The sequence below is a fragment of the Grus americana genome, chromosome 7 (genome assembly GCF_028858705.1).
Source record: "Grus americana isolate bGruAme1 chromosome 7, bGruAme1.mat, whole genome shotgun sequence".
Taxonomy (NCBI): Eukaryota; Metazoa; Chordata; class Aves; order Gruiformes; family Gruidae; genus Grus; species Grus americana.
The window spans coordinates 31,322,939-31,343,224 of NC_072858.1; the positions used below are offsets into that span (position 1 = coordinate 31,322,939).

Below are 20,286 nucleotides of genomic sequence, written 5' to 3' on the forward strand. Positions count from 1 at the left end.
ACAGAAACAAAAAGGTGTGGGGTTTTGGGTTTTTTTATATATCAGTTACATTTATATATTCTCAACAGCAGCTGCATCCACTGCATATTGCTTTTTGGTAATAAACATATTTGTTAACCAACGCGCCACATATTTCAAAATACAGCATGGGACACAATAAGTTGAGAAAACACTGAGAAGTATTTGGCTGAAGGGTACATGAGGTGATCAAGCAATTTATTTTTACTATATATAGTCTTACTAAGAAAATGAGATATGGCATCCATTTTCATTTTTGCTCCAAGGTAAAATTTTATTGACCTCAGGGTAAACTCAATCTTCCCAAAAAGTTTATGTTCAGATTTTAAACTTGTGGACAGTAACCAGTTGAGACTAGATTTTTCATGTTCAGGCTGAGGAGAAGAAAAATTCTCCAACCTGTACCAGAGACACTTCTGGGAGAGGTAAAAGGCACAAAAGACTCCCTGCAGTGAAACAGAAACAAACAGTTTGACCCCTTTAGTTAGGGGGAGCTCAGGGATGAAGCAGCAGCAACTCTCAGAAAGAATTTTCATCAGAACAAGATACTCTCTGCGAGTGCTTCATTCTAACTAAAACAACTGCAGAATTTTGACAAAGGACTCCCCATTTCAGTGGGTGATTGCTCTTATTTGTGGGAGGAGGGAGGGGAATAAAAGGAATTCCTTTGACAAGAGAGCTGCATTGCTAACCACAACCAGGATCATTTTACTTCTTTTGCTACAAAGAGGTTACATGCCATGAAGAAAAATCCCATGATCTAACAGCTTCGTATTAATTTACAAATAATACAACTCCAACCAGTTGCTAGAGAAGATATTTTTGCAGTTGATTTTCTTTGCACATTTCACAGCACTTGATATACAGTATTTATCATTTAGGCTGCAATAAATGTGGTGTCTTATGCCCTCGTTGAGCCTTCCCATGAATGAAGCTGTACTTAACTCTTAAAAGAAATCTAGAGTCGTTATTTATCTCATTTTTGTGATATCATACAGAAGATAGAAGAAAAAAAGTCAACAGTTACGGACACCTGACTGGCAGAATGATTTAGAACCTGAATTAAACGGGGGTGGGGGGGGAACACACCAAAAACCACAACATGGTCAGAGTTTCAAATTAAGATTTCCTCCTTAGTTTCTTTTACCTGAAAATATTTACGCAGCCTCAGAGAAGTACACAAGACGTGTTAATGACCCTACAGGGAGAGTAGATATCAGCTGACGTTGCTGTATCTTTGCACTGTTAACAACTACAATAAATATTCCACAGAGCATTCTGTTCCAAAGTCAACTTGAAACTTTAAATACAAATACAATTCTATTACAAAAAAGCCTTAATGATATTCTCCTGTTTTGTTTTTTTTTAATGGTGAAAGCTTTAAAAAGTCTGCACTAAGTACACGACCATTGTTCTGCCATGAAACAACTGAGTACTGCTGCAGTGCAAACATTAAAAGGGAAATTATACGATCTTTAAAACACATTACTTCAAATTGCTATTTTGTATCCATGGGAAGAGATGGGAAAACAAGCAAAATACACAAACCTACATCTCCATGAAAAAAGTAAATATTTACTTAGAATTTACATAATACTGTAAATATAGGTACCGACTTGAAAAATAAGGAGGCAATTAATGCACCAGACAATTAACTTTCTAGCTCTCAAAGAAATATTTTAAGCGCAATAATCTGTTTCCAGAGAGTCCTTATAAACACTGTTACAGCTAAGCAAAATTAAATAGAGCCACAAGGATTTCTGCTATCTAAAAATACTTCAAAGCCAAGCTCTATCCTAATAAGTTCTCATCCTCACTCGGAGCCAACCCAAAACCCCGAAATCCTCGAAAAATGAAAGACACTAGACGATGGTGTCTTTCCCCCATCTAGAGTGCCTGCGACGGTAAGATCGGGCCCGAAACGGCTTGAGGAGGAGAGCTGGGCTCCCTTTCCCAGGCCCCTTTAAAGAGAACCTCCCCGGGTCTCGGGCTGCCGAGCGGGGACGGGCCCGGCCCCGGCGCGCAGCGGCGGCGCTGGAATGCGGAGCCGGTAACCCGATCTCCGCCCGCCCCTCCTCCCGCCCCGCAGCATTTAGAAAGCCATTTAACCTCTTAAAATGGCATCTCGGCTCTGCCTAGCAGGGAATAGAGCCGCTCGTGTCCTCTCCTGAAATAGGAAAGAAAACTATTTATTTTTTGTTAAATATTTCTTCCCTGAGGTAAGGCGGAGGAGCTGCGGCACGGCGCACTCGGCGCTGTCAGTTACAGCCGAGGTGCCCGGTTGTTTCCCGGCGTGCTGCCAGCCGCAAGCAACCGGCTCTGGGAACAATTGCTGCTTAGTTAAGCCATGAAGGTCTCGTTTGTTCAGTTCACCTCTACCCTGACTCAAAATTCACCTGACTTTCACTAACCTTAGAAACGAACAGATCTTACTCAGAAGTAAGGAATTAATAAGAATAGGGAATAGCTCTTTTTCATCTAAAAAGCCTTACCTCTCAGAACCAAAACATTCATGTACATCCATTAAGACAGAATTTCATCCAGAATGCCACTTCATAAACCCAAATGAAAGGGACAACTCTGTTATGAATTCGCTTAATTTTTCAAACTATATGCCTATAGTTCATTTAGGATACGACGACACTACAACAGGTCAATTCCACACACGCACAGAAGTAACAATAAACACAATAAAGTTACCCCTCAAGAGGACATATGTGCTGATCGTACAGATGCACAAACTGTCTCCACTTATTTTCTCTAAAAGAAAATACTTCTGTAGCATGAAAAACGGCTGTGGCAATTCAGAGTAAGTATTTTGCTGTAAACAAAATAGCCAAGATTTTTACCATTCTGAACATACTGAAATTACTAAGATACCATTATCCTGCTAGATAAGAGACAAAGACTTGAAAAAAAAAATTATCATTCCAGTGATAGCACAGTGTAAGGAGACAAAGAATAACTTGAAAAACGTTTTTCCAGCAGTAGTACTTTTACTCATTAAACACACTAACAAATCTTATTCTATCAGGAACAGGAAAAAAGCCCTCAAGGTATCTCGGGGGGGGGGGGGGGGGGGGGGGGGGGGGGGGGGGGGGGCAAGTCTTCAGGGCTTGTGCGGCAAGGAGGAGCTCACACTGACTTTCTCCTGTGTGATTTCCATAGGAGGTGGTTTATGTTTTTGTTGGCTTAACTAAATATGACACCGCAAATCACTGGTAAGGGTGGCAATTCTTCTGCACCTCTTCCAGGAAGAGACCTTTGGCCAGTGTACACTGTATGTGGAGAATTGCTCTGCCCATGTAAAACACATCTCACCATCAACGGAGGCTGCCAGAAACTCTTAACTGTTATCAAGTTTTGGGCCTAGATTTTTAAATATATTTAAGAAGTCAAAACCAGAAATTCAGAGCTGAGGGGTCTTTAGATGTAGATAGGATCCTTCACTCAGTTTCTCGTATTGGTTCCCAACTGCAAAATAGGAACAAATTCTAAACGTTAAGAGATGTTGAACCAAAGCAGTGTTTTCATGTTAAAACCTGAGAATCTAGTGAGGAAGGTAAAATATCACTATGATAGGGGCTTCCATAAATCTGGAAAAAACCCTAGAGTAGACAAGATGATTAAAATAGTCACCCTTCTCAATATACTAATCTATTTACAAAAAAACCCCACCATGAACATTTCTTGACCTTGGTTATTTGCAGGTCAAGGACTGAAAGCACCACCAGCAGGCTTATATTCTAGGCAAAGTAAATGCAGGGTTGGTTTCATTGTTATGTGTCAGAACAAAAAATCCTACTCAGAAGCCTTTGTTACTTACAGAATATGAGCACTTTAAACAAATATTTTTATTTGCTGCAAATATTGACTTATATTTGCAAGACCTCTTGTTATTTTACAGCAGGCAAAATACAGTCATTTTGCTTGTATGTATCATATATGATACATTTCATCTTTCATTTTATGCACAACTAAATCTCTCTAATCTTTCCCCGACTGAACCTCTCTTATCTGTTACTCATCTACAGAATTTATTTCTGGATCATTTATTTCTGATTTATAATTTCTATTGAATAACCAAAATTCAAAGTAGGATCATAAATTTCTAACTGGCAGTATTTTCTGTTTTACTCAGCATTTCTCCATTAACCTCAAGGTAACAGAAAATGCTCCAAATATTCTAACAAATCATCAGTTGTTTTTCTTTTAAAATATATTTAATAACACTTACTCAGTTGGAATAAAATTTATTCAAATTGTTGGTTAGAAGTGGAAGAGCAAGAATGTTTACACATTAAAACTGAAGCTCAAAACACCATAACATGATTGCCTGACAGCTATTAAATGACCTGCAAGAAGTTATTAGTGTTGATTCTCTTTCAGAAGGCCTATATAACAGTTCCACCCTTTAGCATCCTCCCTGTAGTTGTACTTTGTTGCAACTTTTTTTCACATAAACTTCACCCTCACTCCCACAGGTTGTGTTTTGGTCTCAAGACCTATTATTGAGATATTTCACACAAGCACTATACATAAAGAAAATTAAGACAGTCCTGAAAATACAAAGTAATCCTGACGGCTTCAACAGGGGTTACTAACTGTTTTAGCAAGTACCACATTAGACACCAATCTCTAACACAACTGCGCAGATCTTGAGTCTAGCCAAACGAAGGCATGTCAACGTGTTACTGCTTTCAAGAGCAGAAACAATCTTCTGAAAGATGTATCAAAAATACTGTTTTAAATAAAGTTATTTTTAAAATACACTTTTAGAAACTTGCATTCTAAATTAAAAACTCAACAGTATTGGCAAATTTGCATGAGAATAAAATATTTCCTAATATACCTTCCAAAAGCACAAGTTCTGGATGATGCTGCTTCCTCCTGAAAAGAAAATTCAGTGCAAAAGAGTAGCATTCAGCAAATCCAGCATTTTCAAAACCAAGTGAATTTGCAACAAGATTTTATACAGAATCTGTTTTCTATTACAGTATAATGGGTTCAGTAGGTGGACGAGTGTGGACTGCATACATACTAATATATAAACATGTGGCGGCATTGGTACTCCTATGACCTTGTCAGACATTTCAACATTGTATTTTTAGATTATTCTCTCATACCAACTGCACTGTTAAGATGGCATTTAATTCCATTATGCCCATTGTCCAAATGCTAGTCTTCTGCTTCTACTGCAGCAGTTCTTTGAACAATACATTTTAAAAGACTATATTTAATTCTCAAATATATTTCCTCATTCATAGCTGGGCCAGCTTTGCGTAATACATAGAAAAGAGCATCCACGTTTCACTTGCTAGATACTACGTCACTTTAAGCTCCTTTTGATCGACTCTGTAAAACTCCTTGGATTTGGGAATAGCATACATGTTGTTATATCTGTCCCTGCTATATAAAGATTTTATTGTGCTTTCTCTCTGTTACACTTAAGCCTCGGTTACATAAGGAAAACAGAAGAAAAAACTCAGCTGAATTGATCCCTTCTGCCCTGGCAGTGATGCCAAACACACACCTATGGTATTTCTGGTTCTTTTACCTCAAGTGATTCTTTCATCTCAAATTTTCCTCTTCATTCAGGGAAGGAAAAAAAAAAAGTCATCACAGATCAAACAAATTGCACTACAAGCAACGGATCTAGGAGGGCCTGGTTTCCTACCGATTTATGTTCTATTTTGGTACATATCTTTTCCCAACATAACTGCCCCAGCTCTCTGCCTATATCCTGTATCATTTCACTCTCCCTGTTCTTTGCAATATATGCACTTCCCCACTGATATTCCTCTAACCACAGTTCTCTCTCCCCTTCCCTCCCACGTCCTCTGGTACCAAACAACATGTCTCACTGGCTGGACGGCATGTGCATATTGACTTCCTCTTATCAGGCATAAAAAGTTTACTAAACACTTCTGATCATAACATCCTTCACCTCTGGGGACATTAACACAGCTCAAGACCTTTGAAACCAAAACAATGTAACATCCACTCCATAATCTTACCAAACATCTAATCTTCAAGTCTGCTGATACACGAAGCTTGTCCTTGAAGTTTTAGGTATTAGGAATCTGCCAAAATCCAAAACTTTATATGCTACATGAGACATAAACACTTAAAGCTACAAAATAAAGAACACAACTGCAAAAGGAGGAGAGCAAAGAGGAATGTGGAGATGGGAAAGTAAAGCTTCTGCTCAACCCATTTTTGCTTTGGGGAAGGGGGGATATACTCAACAGACGCTAAGAAGTTACATGGGATCACTGTTATTCAAGCTAATAAAAAAAAAAAAGCATTCCAAAACAGGTAACACTCCCAAACAGCAGCCTTACCCACACGTACACTGCACTACAGCTAAGCCGCGTCTGGAAGGGGCACTCTTGTTCTGTATGGCAACACTGGCACTCGGTCTGCTGTAAAGGAAAAGGCAAGGATGCACATGGGTGGTGTTAACAGGGAGTAGAACTGGCCCTTCGAGTGTACCCGGCTGCTAGGCTTGCTTGTCTGTAGCACGGAACTGCCCTCTTCATCTGCTAGTTAGTTATGCATATAGCAGATTTTCATTGCAGACATCAATGGAAGTTTATCTGGCTGCACTGCTCCAGTCCTTAGCAAACTATATTATTAGTCTTTCCACAATAAGCAAAATAAGGTGCCTGAACAGAAAACGTTCGAGATAAGGCAGACACTAAAAACATGTTACTTCATCTTTGATGGCAATATTATTAAACCAAACCCAACTAATGTGTCAATGAAGGCAGCTAGATGCCAGTGCAATATAAAAAAAAAGTTGTAGGCGTTGCAGACACTACTGAATGTAACAGCAGAGGAGCTGACATGCCTGGGTGCGTGTGGGTGTGATAAAAGGCATACGAATTAGCCTACTGCACTGTAGCAGATGTCTAGCCGAGCACTCTGTGACACTGCCTGCTATCAGACCAGCTGGGAAAGAAGGAAGAAAAAGAGTCCTCCTCCCTTGCTCCGTCCAGAAGCTTGTGTAGTTCCTGACCCACAACTGGACACAAGTGACTGTGCTATTGCCATCAACGGACACATCCTTCAACAAATCTGCGCGACTGCAAACTGCACAATGCTTTCATCCCCAGTCACCTATTTTGGCAGCAACTCTTGTGAGGAGGGAAAGAAACACCATGTTTTACTGTGCTAGTAACCTGCCATTCCCTTATACCATGGAGAAAAAAAAAAAAAAAAGTGGTGAAAAACTATTCCCTATCAGTTTCTTAATTTCATTCAAGGTTTGATAGATTACTACCACCATTTCCCTCTCCACTGTTTCCCTGTCTCAAGAACTCAAGTCTATTTAGTACTTCATCCCATTTGTACTGCTGGAGGAAGGAAAAAAAACAAACCAAAACAAACAAAAAAATACCTTCTAGTTTTAATGAGATTGTTGAAATTATGTTACCAGAACTACATAACATGCATGTCCATATATAATAAACATGTACAGCTGCATAATCACATTTTAAAAAAACCCACCCCTTATATAATCACTATACAGAATACTGCTTCAAAATTGGCTTAGACTTATTTAAGACTGTGCTGATTTTAAGAAGGGGAGCGCTGCCCCTCTTCTCCCTTTACTCCTCATATGGTCTCACAGTGAGCTGGAACTACTGAAAACACAGTGGTTTTTATAGGGTTAGTTTTCAGCCAGATTAGAAAACAAATCCAACCTCCCACCTGGCCACAATTACACAAATACAAAAGTGACAGTGGAAACACACAGCCAAAGGGAAGAAAGAGAGAGAGAAAAAAAGTTTTAAACACCATAAGCAGATAGATGCAACCTAAAGTTGGAGCTTCATAGTGAAGAGCTATTTGAAAAACTATCCAAGATCTCCCCAAGTATTAATACCTAATTTAGAGCCTATTACTGTTTTTCCTCTGTCTGAATTAAATTACATTGCACTTACTGTACCTCATCTGATATTTTATCATCAAGGCATTGAGTACTGCTACAGCCAGTTTACAACACCTGCATCAGCTACAAGTTTCACCACCTCACCATCCACTCCCCTTCCCACACTATTTCCAAACACACAGAAGAGCACAGGCCCTGTCACTTCCAGCCAGGCTGTTAGCACTTCTCTGCCACGGAGGTACCTGCCGATTTCTTCCTGGGAGCGCAGAACCGGCCAGGGCCTTCCAGATGCGTCTCACCAGTGCTGAGCTGAAGGGTACCATCACCTCCCTCAGCCTGCCCACAACACTCTCCCTACCACAGCCCAGGAGGCTCCTGTCCTTCTTTGCCACATGGGCACGTCTGCTGGCTCATGTTCAACTTGTTATCTAGTATGACCCCCAGGTCCTTGTCTGCAAAGCTGCTTTCCAGGCAGTCAGTCCCCAGTCTGCACCAGCACATGGGGTTATTCCTCCCCAGGTGCAGGGCTTTGCATTTCCCTTTGATGAGCTTTGTTGCTCGCTTCTCCAGTCCATCTACGTCCCTCTGAGCAGCTGCACAACCACCTGGCTATCAAATGCTCCTCCCAGTTCTGTATCACCTACGAACTCGCTGAGGGTGCACTCTGTCCCATCATCCAGGTCATTTATGAAGATGTTGCACTGGAACCCAACATCAGTCCCTGGGGCACACTGCTAGTGACTGGTCTCCAGCTGGACTTCATGCTGCTGATCACAATTCTGAACCTGGTAGCTCATCCAGCTTTCAATCTATCTCACTGTCCATTTGTCTAGTTTGTACTTCCATCAGTTTGTTGATGAGGATGTTATAAAAGACATCGTTAAAACTCTCATAGAAGTCAAGATAAACAATATCCACTGCCCTCCACTAATTCACTGAGCTAGCCATTTCATTGCAGAAGTTGATTAGATCCCCATCAACATCACCCATGCTGACCTGCTGCTAATCCCGATGCATAAGCTCTCAACTGACTCCTCATCCACACATGAGGCAGAGCTCCATCAATTCCCATGGCGCTCTCACAAAAAACCCCCCCGCAACACCCTGCACCCCTCACCATCCCCACCTGTCCTCCCTGGAGAGCCCATAACCAGTTCTCACAGCACTCTAGCCATGTCAGCTGTCTCACCACCTCTCTGATCTCAACAAGACTGCAGCCATGCGACTGCATGCAGACCTCTGACTTCTCCTGTTTGTGCCCAGTCTTTTCCACAACCTATGGCAGAGTCAAATCCAAATAACGTATTAAACTTAGTCTGTGCAGAGGGAAACGTCATATTGGCTACACTTTAATAGCCTGAAACCTCAGTTCACGCTATGACGAAGTCACAGGTGCTGGAGGGAAAAATCAAAAGTGACAACGAAACAGTAACTACTTGCAGAAAGGAAAAGTATGGATAGATACGGAAAGGTGTGCTATGCAGTTATATACAGAGAAAGGAGATACACGATTCTGTCACTCCTACCCCCAGGCAAGAGACCCTCTTAGAGGAGGGCTCTGGTGAAGGATGAGTCCCACCTCCAGGGCTCAAACCTTTCTCACCACACCACTGCTCTTCTGCCCACACCCCCTGTTACCTAAGCCCACACACTACCCTGCCCCAAGCCCCATTTCTGCTCTTAAATCCTCAGGAGACCCTACCATCTGTATTTGCAGCACACCCACGGCTTCTCTTCTCACTGAAAGTAAACTGAAGGAGAATTATTCTACCTTCAGTTGTTCCAAGTACACATAGTACAAAATATCTTCCTGTAAACAATTACTTCTTCCAAAACCAGATACACTTTGAAAACAATATTCAACATTTCTGAAAACCATGACATTTATCTTACATAACCTCAAACTTTAAAATTTTGGCTAAAATTCTTTGAAGCAAGAGTCACCTTGGTTGTTATATTTTTATACAGCAAAAATCATCATAGGCTATTACACTAAATCACCATTTACATCAGCACTCAAACCAACCCCTGCTCAAAGACCTGCTCTAACATACGTAAATCTCAGTGCCAACAGGTAACTCTGATGAATACCAAAAATTGTCAAAAAAGTACAAAGAAAAAAAAACATGAAGGAAAACATAAAATTACACATTTTTATTACTTGATTAATAGCTTAGAGAGACCTTTTCTAACTAAAATGCTTTAACATCTCAAGATACTGTATAAAAACATGCTGTGGTGTCCTGGTTTCAGCTAGGATAGAGTTAATTTTCTTCCTAGCAGCGGGTTAGTGCTGTGTTTTGGATTTAGGATGAGAATAATGTTGATAACACAACAGTATTTTAGTTGCTGCCAAGCAGTCAAAGACTTTTCAGCTTCTCATACTGCCCTGACAGCAAGAAGGCCAGAGGGGTGCCCAAGAAGCTGGGAGGGGACACAGCCAGGACAGCTGACCCAGACTGGCCAAAGGGATATTCCATACCATATGACGTCATGCTCTGTACATAACTGGGGGTTGGCCGGGAGGCAGCAAGGCTAAGGAACTAGCTGAGCACCGGCTCCGGGTGGTGAGCAATTGTGCTGTGCATCACTCATTTTGTATATTTTATTATTATCTTCCTTGTCTATCCTATTAAACTGTCTTTATCTCAACCCATGAGTCTTACATTTTTATTTTGGATTCTCTTCCCCATTCCACTGTGGGGGGAGGGTGGAGCCAGGGGCGGTGAGCGAACGGCTGTATGGGTGTTTTAGCTGCCTGCCAGGTTAAACTGCACCATGTGGATATATAAACGTATTCAATGTGCATTACAGTCTCCACTAGCTCCTGGTTATTGGGCTGTAGGAAGAAGCTTCCACAGAGCAGTGTGACTCCACAGTTGTGTGCTGCAGACAGTCTTACACTTTCCTCTGGAGCAATACTGCTGAAGATTGTTGGGAGCAAAATGCTTGAGGCAGGTTTCTTCATTTGTAACATTCTTTTCTCACTAGTGCACCCTCATTTAATATATTTTTATTTGGTTATTTTTCCTGTAACCAGCCTCACTTCTGAAATTAAATCAGCAGAAATTAAGAGATACTCATAAAGAACTACCAAGAAAGAAAATAACAAAATTTCATTGCAGTGAACAACCATACACACTGCAGATGCTTAAGGACAAAGAAGGCAATTCTTGCATAAGCTCACCAGCTCTTCCCTCTACCTCTGTTCTCACCCCCACCCCAGGTTCCCAAGACTATTACCAAAAGTATTACAGAGAGATCTAAATATTATAAAACAGCATTTGAAACTTTGAGAAAAAGTTGACTAATGCCATTTCTGCAGCAGAACCTCTGGCTAAGGAATGCACAGCTGCCAAGCAGATGTATAATTTCAGCATTTAGATTCCATTATTTCAAGGCTGATTTTTTTTTTTACTAGATGTTTTCAGATTTTCTATTTCCATCTGTTTTTTGACCTCCCTCAGTTTAGTCCCCTCCTTTCTGTTTTAGTTCATTATGCCAAAATAATTTTCTAAATTAGAAACATCTCTACATTTAAAAACTTGTGAATTTGAAGAGAAGCGGGGGAGTGAAGCAGGGCCAGGGGCGGAACAAAAACAGACAGTTCAATAGAGGCTTGGGTTTGAATAAAAACTGTCCTGTCTGGGTCGGGTTTCACAGTTCCTAGTTTAACCCAAATTGGCGAGTCTCTAACTGCATTCCTTCCATGAAATTTTAAGAGCAGGAAACTGAAGAATATCAGCTATATGGGAATGTTGCTACACTTCACCGGAGCCCTCTGTGTTAACTTCTGAGTAGGACAACGTTCCAGGTTTTGATTCTTTCTTTTTAGAGTCGTATTAAACTAATTGTAGTTGTAAGCTTAAAAAAACCCAACTCACCAAGTACCAAAAGAGCTTTACAAAAACATACAAAGATCAGTGCAAACCACTATCAGTGGTTGTCAACTTAAATCAACTCAGTAAAGTATCAAGTAATGCAAAAGTAGTTTTAAAAAGTAATAATTTAAATGGAGTTAGCATTCTTCAAGAAAATTTCTGTTCATCTAACAGAAGTATACTAGGTCATACAATACTGTCTGTCAAACTGGTCCACACCATGAGTTTTAAAGAAGAATGATCACTAGTAGGATCACTGGTTCAGCTCAGCAAATGTGACAGACTGGCTGCAAAACCTACTGAATTTTTATTTTTATTTTAAGCTCGCAATAATAATTTGCCTGGGTCAGGAAGAGCACAATCTTCAGTCTTAGTGAATGGCATACACTTCAGAATACTCCTACAGAAATTTTTCTAAAGTATATTTTCACCAAAAAAAAGATTAAATGGTTGTGAACTAGTAAATATACAAGATAAAATTAGAAAAATACATCAATACATAAAAAACAAAAAAGCACTTTTTCATTCTGTAACATTTATTGTTTGCTTTGTCTCCGAGAAAGTAGACATTCAAAACCAGTTTTAAAAAATACTTTAAAGCAATACAAATAAAATTCCTAATAAAACATCCCATATCCTCTATCAGAGGCATTTCCACTTAACACTCAGTACCCCTACTGAATTTTTTCTTATTGCTAAAATTCCTTCAATAATCTGAACAGAAGATAGTCCCTGTTTTGGGTGCTGACTCTAAGAACAACAGCTGCACCTCCTCAGCTGGCAGTGCCTTCCTGTGCCCTCTCTGAGTCCCATCTTGTAATTAACACTCAATCATCCAGACCAGTGTCTGACAACTGCAAGGCCTGCCCCTCAGCCAACGCCGGAAAGGGTACAGGAGGGCTTTCTGAAACCTCCTCCAAAGCATTCTGTAAAAGATTCATTTCTTTTCCACAACGGATATGCAGCAAGGAGGAGCATGGTTTACCCAGCTTTCTGGTTTTCTCATTCACATTTCCAGTCACTGAGGTTCACTGTCTTCTGATAAGCCACTCTTGCTCTCATACTACTCTCCAAGTTCTTTCATTCCCAAGCACAGGGGGATGATACAGTATTTATTTCCAGTATCCATCCATTCTTCCTGCTGAATGATTCCTCACAACTTACCTGCTCGTGCTTCCTTTTCAAACCCTCTATACCCCTGCACAACATGGGACAGTGCCTATGCCTCTCCATCAACACCACCCTGTGAATTTCCAACTGAACAAAGAACAGTAAAAAGAATGATTAATTTAGAAAATTATACTTGAGCTTATTCTCCACTTCTATATAACTGAAATTCTGATTCTGAGCACATAATGAACTCATTCGCACAACAAATCTTTCATGAGCAGAATATTAATTCCCCACTGAAGTGAAATGTCTGACAACTTCGATCCTCCAGAAGTCATTTGGGCTCTGCCCGCTGATTTCCAGTCAAGTTTGGGACCAGGCTCTCACAGAGGAAGCGTGAAGGCTTATGAACGTTTTCAGGTTTTTTTCAAATCAAGAAAAAGTTGTTAATAATTATCACTATAAAGACAAGAGACTTAAAGGAAAAGCAAATTTAGACTGTTTCAATAGCTGCAGCAGTGAAAAGGAAATTGCTTCCATGAACCAGATCTGTACCCTCCTGGTATGTATCTTCTGAAACTTTCTTTGATATTTCTCTGACTTATCCCTGCTACATCTGCTTGTATTTTTATCAGCCAGAACACTGCAAGATTGACAGTTTTCTCTGTAAGATGGTGAACTGAGGGAATATAGACACAAAGAATCGCCAGTTGCTTCCACCCTCTATGCTAATGAAGTTGACTGAAGCCATCATGTAAAGCAATTAGCTGAGGAGACACTGAGAGAATTTAAGTGATTTCAAATTTTTTGTAAAAAGCATTGCTGCTCTTATAACATATGACGCAAATTAAGCTACAATGCTACAAAGTAGTTAGTAATACTGGTTTTTTTCCTCTTTTAACACACAGACAACTCGTCACATACTAAAATTATAATTAAATCTACTATATTTTCCTCTGTATTTTGGGAAATTCTACTTGGGAGAAAAAACGAGCATCAGAGCATTCAGCCACATGCTGCAGGTATGCACTACAGTGTGAACTACTACCTCTACACAGATTTTGTCTTATCAGAACTTTTGAAAACAAAGTTCATACCTTTCATGCTACTCAGAACATTCCCCCCTCCCCCAATGAACACAACCACCAGTGAATTCGGTACAGGTAGGTACAGGTAACAGACTGGGCTGAGGACTCGCAGGAAGAGCTCCATCAAGCCAATCTCTTTCACTGTAACAATAGAGGTCACTGGACCTTAAATAAGGCTTTGCTGTTGCTTCTCCTTTCATCATGCATATACAATCCATGAATATTACCACAATCATTAACTAGAGTTTATTTTCCTACTTTAATACTTATTTTGAATTTTGTTAACCAGACCATCATAAAACAGTAAACCTAACTGAAACACACAAAATTCAAATTAAATGGGAAGGCAACTACAAGACACCCATTACAAAAATGGCAACAAATAAAACTATCTGGATTATAAATCTGAAACAGAATGACCGTATTTTTCATACCATTTGTGTAGAGTTGAAACAACAGGGTCACAAACAGAAACTCATGCATCTTATTGCCACCACAACATGAATGAAATCCTGTCTTTTCAATATATCAAATATATGCAACCTAAAATGCTTCAGTGTCATAAACCTACTACAAGTAATTTAAAAATATATATTGAAGAGTAGTAGAATAATTGCTTTGTTTTGCTTTTGAGGGAAAGCGGGCATAAAATACACCTAATACGCTCTGTAACACACCAGCCGAGGTGCTGGGAAGCCAATTCACAACGAAGACCATTCTGGCAAGTCGGCAGCTTGTCCCCCAGTTGATTGCCTGGTCAGCAGTGAGCCAGCTATTTGTTTGTATCACACTAAACCTCTTGAGGATTATATACGCAGAGTGCAAAGTACTGAGCAGATGTTTCTGGACTGAATCCCTCACAAAATCGCTATTCCAAGTATCTTCTCAATAAGAGCATTCAGAATGCTGAAATGATGTTTTCTGTATAATGAAGACAAATGAGGTGACTATTTCAACTTTTTGTCCAATTTCAAGGATCACCTATTCCAGACTCCATACTATTTTTAAAGGACACAATATAGCAGGTTAAATTTTACATTTGCTTTCAGTTTTAAACATTTTTCAGAATAAATGAAACTACGTCTGAGAATATCAAATGCTCCACAGACTTCACAGCAACTTTTAAGGGATTGCACGAAAATCAGACAGAAATTCTTTGCTTTCCCTTTAAAGCACCAACCATTGTGGAAGGCACAGAAGACATCATCTGATGTCTTCTGACAGGGAACAGTCAGCATGAGCGTGGTGGGGCGACTGCAGAGGGTTCCGCAGATCTTGTCCAAGAAAGGAAAAAGTGGAACCACTAAATCAGCAGCAGTGAAAAGTTTGCTGTCAGGCCACCAAGCACAGGCACTCCGTGCCTGCCCCCAAGTCCTGCATTTTGGGAATATTAACAAGTGAAGCAACGCTCTAAGTACTCCATCTGTGCCCACATACAACAACTCTGATGTGATATATCTTTAAATTAATGAGTTGCTTCTGTCATTTATTTACATATGATCACAAGGTAAGTGAAGAAAATCCCAAGCACTGAAGATATGCCGTTTTTTTACTGAGGAACCAAGAAATATCAGATGCTTTCCCAGATGTCCAGAAAGAAAGGACAGATCTTGAACTGACATTTGACATAAGCAAGGGAGAAACATACACATTTGTAACGTTCCCTGCCATGTACTGTCTGGTCTTATTCATCCATCTACGCTCTTCAGCGATTTACAAAAGTAGTTACTGAAGCTCTATGTGTCAGATCTTTACCTGCTCTTGGAAAGGGATATTGTCCTCATCAAAGCTACCAGCCACAACAATGAACCAAAAAGGGGGGGGGATTTTTTTTTTTTAATTTTTTTTTCTTTGGTTTGTTTGCTTTTAAGGGCTTTGGAAAAGGTGGGTTTGTTTCTCTTGGAAAGCCTGGCTATACCAAAAATAGTGCAAGCAGTAGTATCTGTTGTTTGATCCATTCTGTGAAGGGGATGTACTCAGATCCTCGTATCTACACGTTTGTGCCCCACTATGCCTTGGAAAGCTGTACTGTTCTTCGTTACACTGACTGACACAGTGATTCCATTAATTCAGAGTTATTTAGTATCACTATTTTCAAAATACTTATTTCTTTTAAAATATGAATATAGCCTGCACTGATTTCTCATCATAAAAATATAATATAGTGAATATTTAGCAAGTCCTTCCCTACATTTTTTTTTTAGTATTACATAGCCACAGAATCTGTATACTGCTTCTTGTAGAACAAACAAAACACTATCATCATTCCTAATTTTAAAACCAAGGAAAAAAAAAAGATAATAAATTGTTAAAAAAAATCAATTTATCCATCAATTGCTTGTCTTTCAGAACTCTGGGAAGTAGACAAAGCTATCTATTGCTTCTTCAAAACCCTTTTCTCTTTGCAACGCAATACTCCAATACAACAGTAACGCTCATCTATGGCAAGCACATGCCCATTCTGGACAAAGCTAGCAGGCGTCATTTAGTGCACATCTGAACAAGCACCATATTCAATCCCAAACATGATCAAAATTTTGTTAGCCCTGACTTGAAGTAGTTCAATAAATACACCAAATACTATAAAGTTAATTACTTTGGTTACATCCCTTACACTTTAGATCACTCAATTCCTGAACGCCGGTATCCAGAAAAAGCACACGTATCATTTACACACTCTAGCACATTCAGTACTGCTAATTCTCATAACAAAGCACACAAATCTCACTGCAAGGATCTTGCAGAACAGTGTCAAAAACATTAGGATTTGGGTCCCATACACTGACTTTGAGAAACTCTACATGCTAGCTACATACTGTTTTAGGAAACACGTATTTGATCAGTGAATTCCAAGTAACTTGCTATTTCAAGCTTGCAATTTACCAACAGCTTTCTTCTCTAATTTGAACAGGGGCTGGACCAGATAACATCCGGAGGTCCCTTTCAAACCTAAATTACTTCACAATTTGAAAAAGATTCAGATCCAGCCACATATATTCATTGTCCCTGGAACAGAGCGACCAGCGGGACATACTAAGGACTGGCAGCTGAATCTTGCAGCTGTGTGAGAAGATCCTCCACAAAATTTCAGACTAGAACTCAAAGCCTAACAGGTTGTATGTCTCTAGATGAATACCTATAAAATACACACACCTACATAACAAACAAAATGTGGTGAATAACCTAAGAGAAAGTTACAAAAGTAACAAAAGCACAAGGAGAAAGGACAAATACATTGCCATTTTATCCAGACTGCTACAAATGCCACAACATGAGGTATTTCCAGCTATGGACTTGACAAAGTATTTGGATATAAATTGCTCTCATGTAACTTTTTTATTCCAGGACTAGGTTCTACTAAAAATCAGGCAACTTTTTCAATCCAGCAGAGTCTTCCTCATCTACGAAAGGAGCTTCTCTATTTCTATAGATAACAGGCCTGAACAATCCCTAGGACACCAACTTGATAAAAGAACTCAGAAATCATTACAGGTCCACAGAGAACAAAAAACCGTAAATTAGAACCACAATCAATTTACTCTGGGAAGAGAATCATCATACAACTTTTGACACAAAGTGACAAGCGACTGTTGAATGGAAATACCACACTTACTACCATTCCCTGCTGCTGAATTCACTCTTAATTTTTACAAAAAGAAGAAAAAAAACCACCAGAGGATGGTTGATTGAAAGGTGGTAAAGAGCCATTCATGCTTTTAAACCCTCTTCAATAGATTTTGTAATCAGTTATGAAAACATCGTACTTAAGCAGTACTCAACAGTACAGTCTTTTACTACTAAGGTACGTGCGATGACTTGGGTTTATTGTTTCTTCAGACAGAGTTTTTCTGTCACGTCGCTAAACGCCAACAGATTTGGAAAGCCGGCGCACAGCTTTGTTTAAAGCTCGCACAAAAGGAAGACGAAGCACCTTATTGCTCGCACCCTTCCCACGACAGGCGCTGCCGCTCGCTCCGGCTGGGGCTGCTCGGCACCGAGCCCGGGATTACAACACCAGGGGCGCAGACCGAGGGGGGAGGGAGCGCACGGCGAGAGAACGCAACGCGGGCTGCCAGGCGGCCCGGCCCCGCCAGCGCCGTGCCGGCGGCCCCCGTGCCCACGCAGGAAACCGCCGGCCCCGAGGAGCCCCTGCGCCGGCGCGGCGGCCACCCAGCCTCCCGTGGGCCGCGGCCCGACCCCCCGCCAGCGGCCCCGGGCCGGGCCGGGGAGCGGCGGGGCAGCGCCCCCAGCGCCGCGGCGGGGCAAGGGCGGCGCGGGGAGCCGCGGCGGGCGGGCGGTGGGCGCTCCCCGGCCCCCGGAGAAGAACGGCCGGGGCGGGGGGAACCGCCGCCAGACGGGGAAGCCTCAGTGGGTGTCCGCGTTCGACGGCGCTGCCCGAGGCCAGGCCGCGGAGAGCGAGCCCGGGGGCGGGAGGGGTGCAGACCCCGCCGGGCACCGCCGGAGGAGGGACGCCCGACGGCGGGGAGAGACAGCGCCAAGAAGCGCCCCGCGCCCCCCCGACCGGGCGAGGGAGAGGTGCGGCGGCGCTGCCCGGGGCGCCCCGACGCTCCTCAGCCGCACGCACGCACGGCCGTGGGCCTCCGCGACGCGGCCCGGCCCCGCACTCACCGGCGGTGGGGGCTCCTCATCCTCCGCGGCGGGAGGGAAGGCGAAGGGGGAGGGGGCCCGCTCCCCGCCGCGCTCCGCAGGCCGGTCCCGGGGCCCCGACGGCTCCGGTGAGACGGGGGCGAAGGCGGGTGCGTGTCGGGCGGGGGAGGGCGAGGGCGGGACGGCGCGGCCCGGGCTCGGCGCAGGCTCCGTCCCGGCAGGCGCTCCCGGCGCGGCGCGGCCCGTCCCTGCGGCGCGCGGGCGGGGCGGGAAGGAGCCGGATTCCAATCACTGCAGCCGGCGGCTCAGGCCGCGCGCACGGCGGGGGCTGAGGGGAAGCGGGAGCGCGCGGGAGCGCGCGCGAGCGCGCAGCAGCCGCGGCCGCCGGCGGGCGTCCTCGCGCGGTCCCCCTCGGCGCGTGGCGGCCTCTCGTGGGTGCCGGCCGCTCTCCTGCCCCCCTCCTCCCTCGCGGCGGGGAGCGCGCGGCGGCCGTTGGCGCAGAGGCGGCCGTTGCCCCTCAGAGCGGCCGGGCTGGGGCCGCGCCCCGGGTCCCCCGGCGGCGGCCGCCTCCTCCGCCCTTCCATCAACACGTGCCGTGGGCGGGAGGGCTGGCGGGGCACCCCGGGAAAAAGTTGGCCGGGAGGAACTAGCCGGGCCTGCTTTTCCTCCCCCGTAGTCCTTCCTCGGGCGGGAGCGCAGGCCGCAGCCAGCCGCCGCCTGAGCGAGCTTGTCGCTAGGCTCCCTGCCCCGCTTGGGCACCCGCCCACCGCCCCCAGCCCTGGGACCGAGTCGTTATCGTACCCCGCCGCCGAGAAGGGCTTTCCCAGTGAAGAGGGTGGAGGAGCTCCTCTAGGAAAGGCCAGGAAGGTGTGAGGGCAAAAAGTGGCCAAGTAGGTGTCATGGAGGCACTGCTGGCCGAGAAGAGGGATCGAGACGTGAGAAGCAGCTATGGCTGGACACAGCTGCAGGCCTGGGAAGCTCCATCCAGATGCTGGTGGAGTTGGTGCCATGGAAAATGGACAAGCTGCCAGGATTCACAGAGTAGGTGGGGTGGAGGATTACCATAGCAGCACTGATGTGAATTAAAGGGGGCCTGTGTGTGAGCTGGGGTGGGCAGCGAGCAGGTGATGGTGGCAGCGGCATAGGGAAAAATGAGGGCCTCGAATGGGCTCTGTGGAAAAACTGTTCTGAAAAGGTTGACGTTGCAGTGCCGTATGAGGGATAGAGTTCCATTGCAAAGTACAAAATTGTTTGTTTCCCTTTTTTCCATTTCCTGTATCTCGAAATAAGTAAGCCCAGTTAGTTAGATTGGAATACATTATAACATCTGCAATGAGCTGCTTTGCTCACTGATAAGGTTGCTGAAGGCCATGATTTGCATTGCATTTCCAAGCTCCTCATCATTAGGACAAATTAGCAACGTAGTAATTTGTCTGTCTGTCTTCAAGTGAGGTCTCCCAGCAGCAGTGCAGAAGGAGCTTTAACAACAGTATGTCATACGACAAGGAGACTGCACAGTTCCCACCTGGGCTGCTGTTTTTAATCCCTCACTCAAGGAAATGGTGGCAGTTGTGTTGTTGACATGGTCTTGCCTTTCACTTGACCTGCCACTTGGTTATTCTGCATCAAGAACTTTGTACAAAAGCCAACTGTAAGGAGAAATGAAGATCATATGGATCATACA

General features: G+C 43.1%; 1 protein-coding gene across 2 annotated transcripts in view; it reads right to left on the reverse strand.

Annotated features, from left to right (window-relative positions):
* Positions 1-19,068, reverse strand: part of BMPR1A (bone morphogenetic protein receptor type 1A) — an 87,977-nt gene extending 68,909 nt beyond the window's left edge. For both annotated transcript variants that reach the window (XM_054831689.1, XM_054831688.1), the window contains exon 1: positions 18,624-19,068. The gene's annotated coding sequence lies outside the window, so the exon portion shown is untranslated. The remainder of the gene's footprint in view (positions 1-18,623) is intronic.
* Between the last annotated feature and the right edge of the window lie 1,218 nt (positions 19,069-20,286).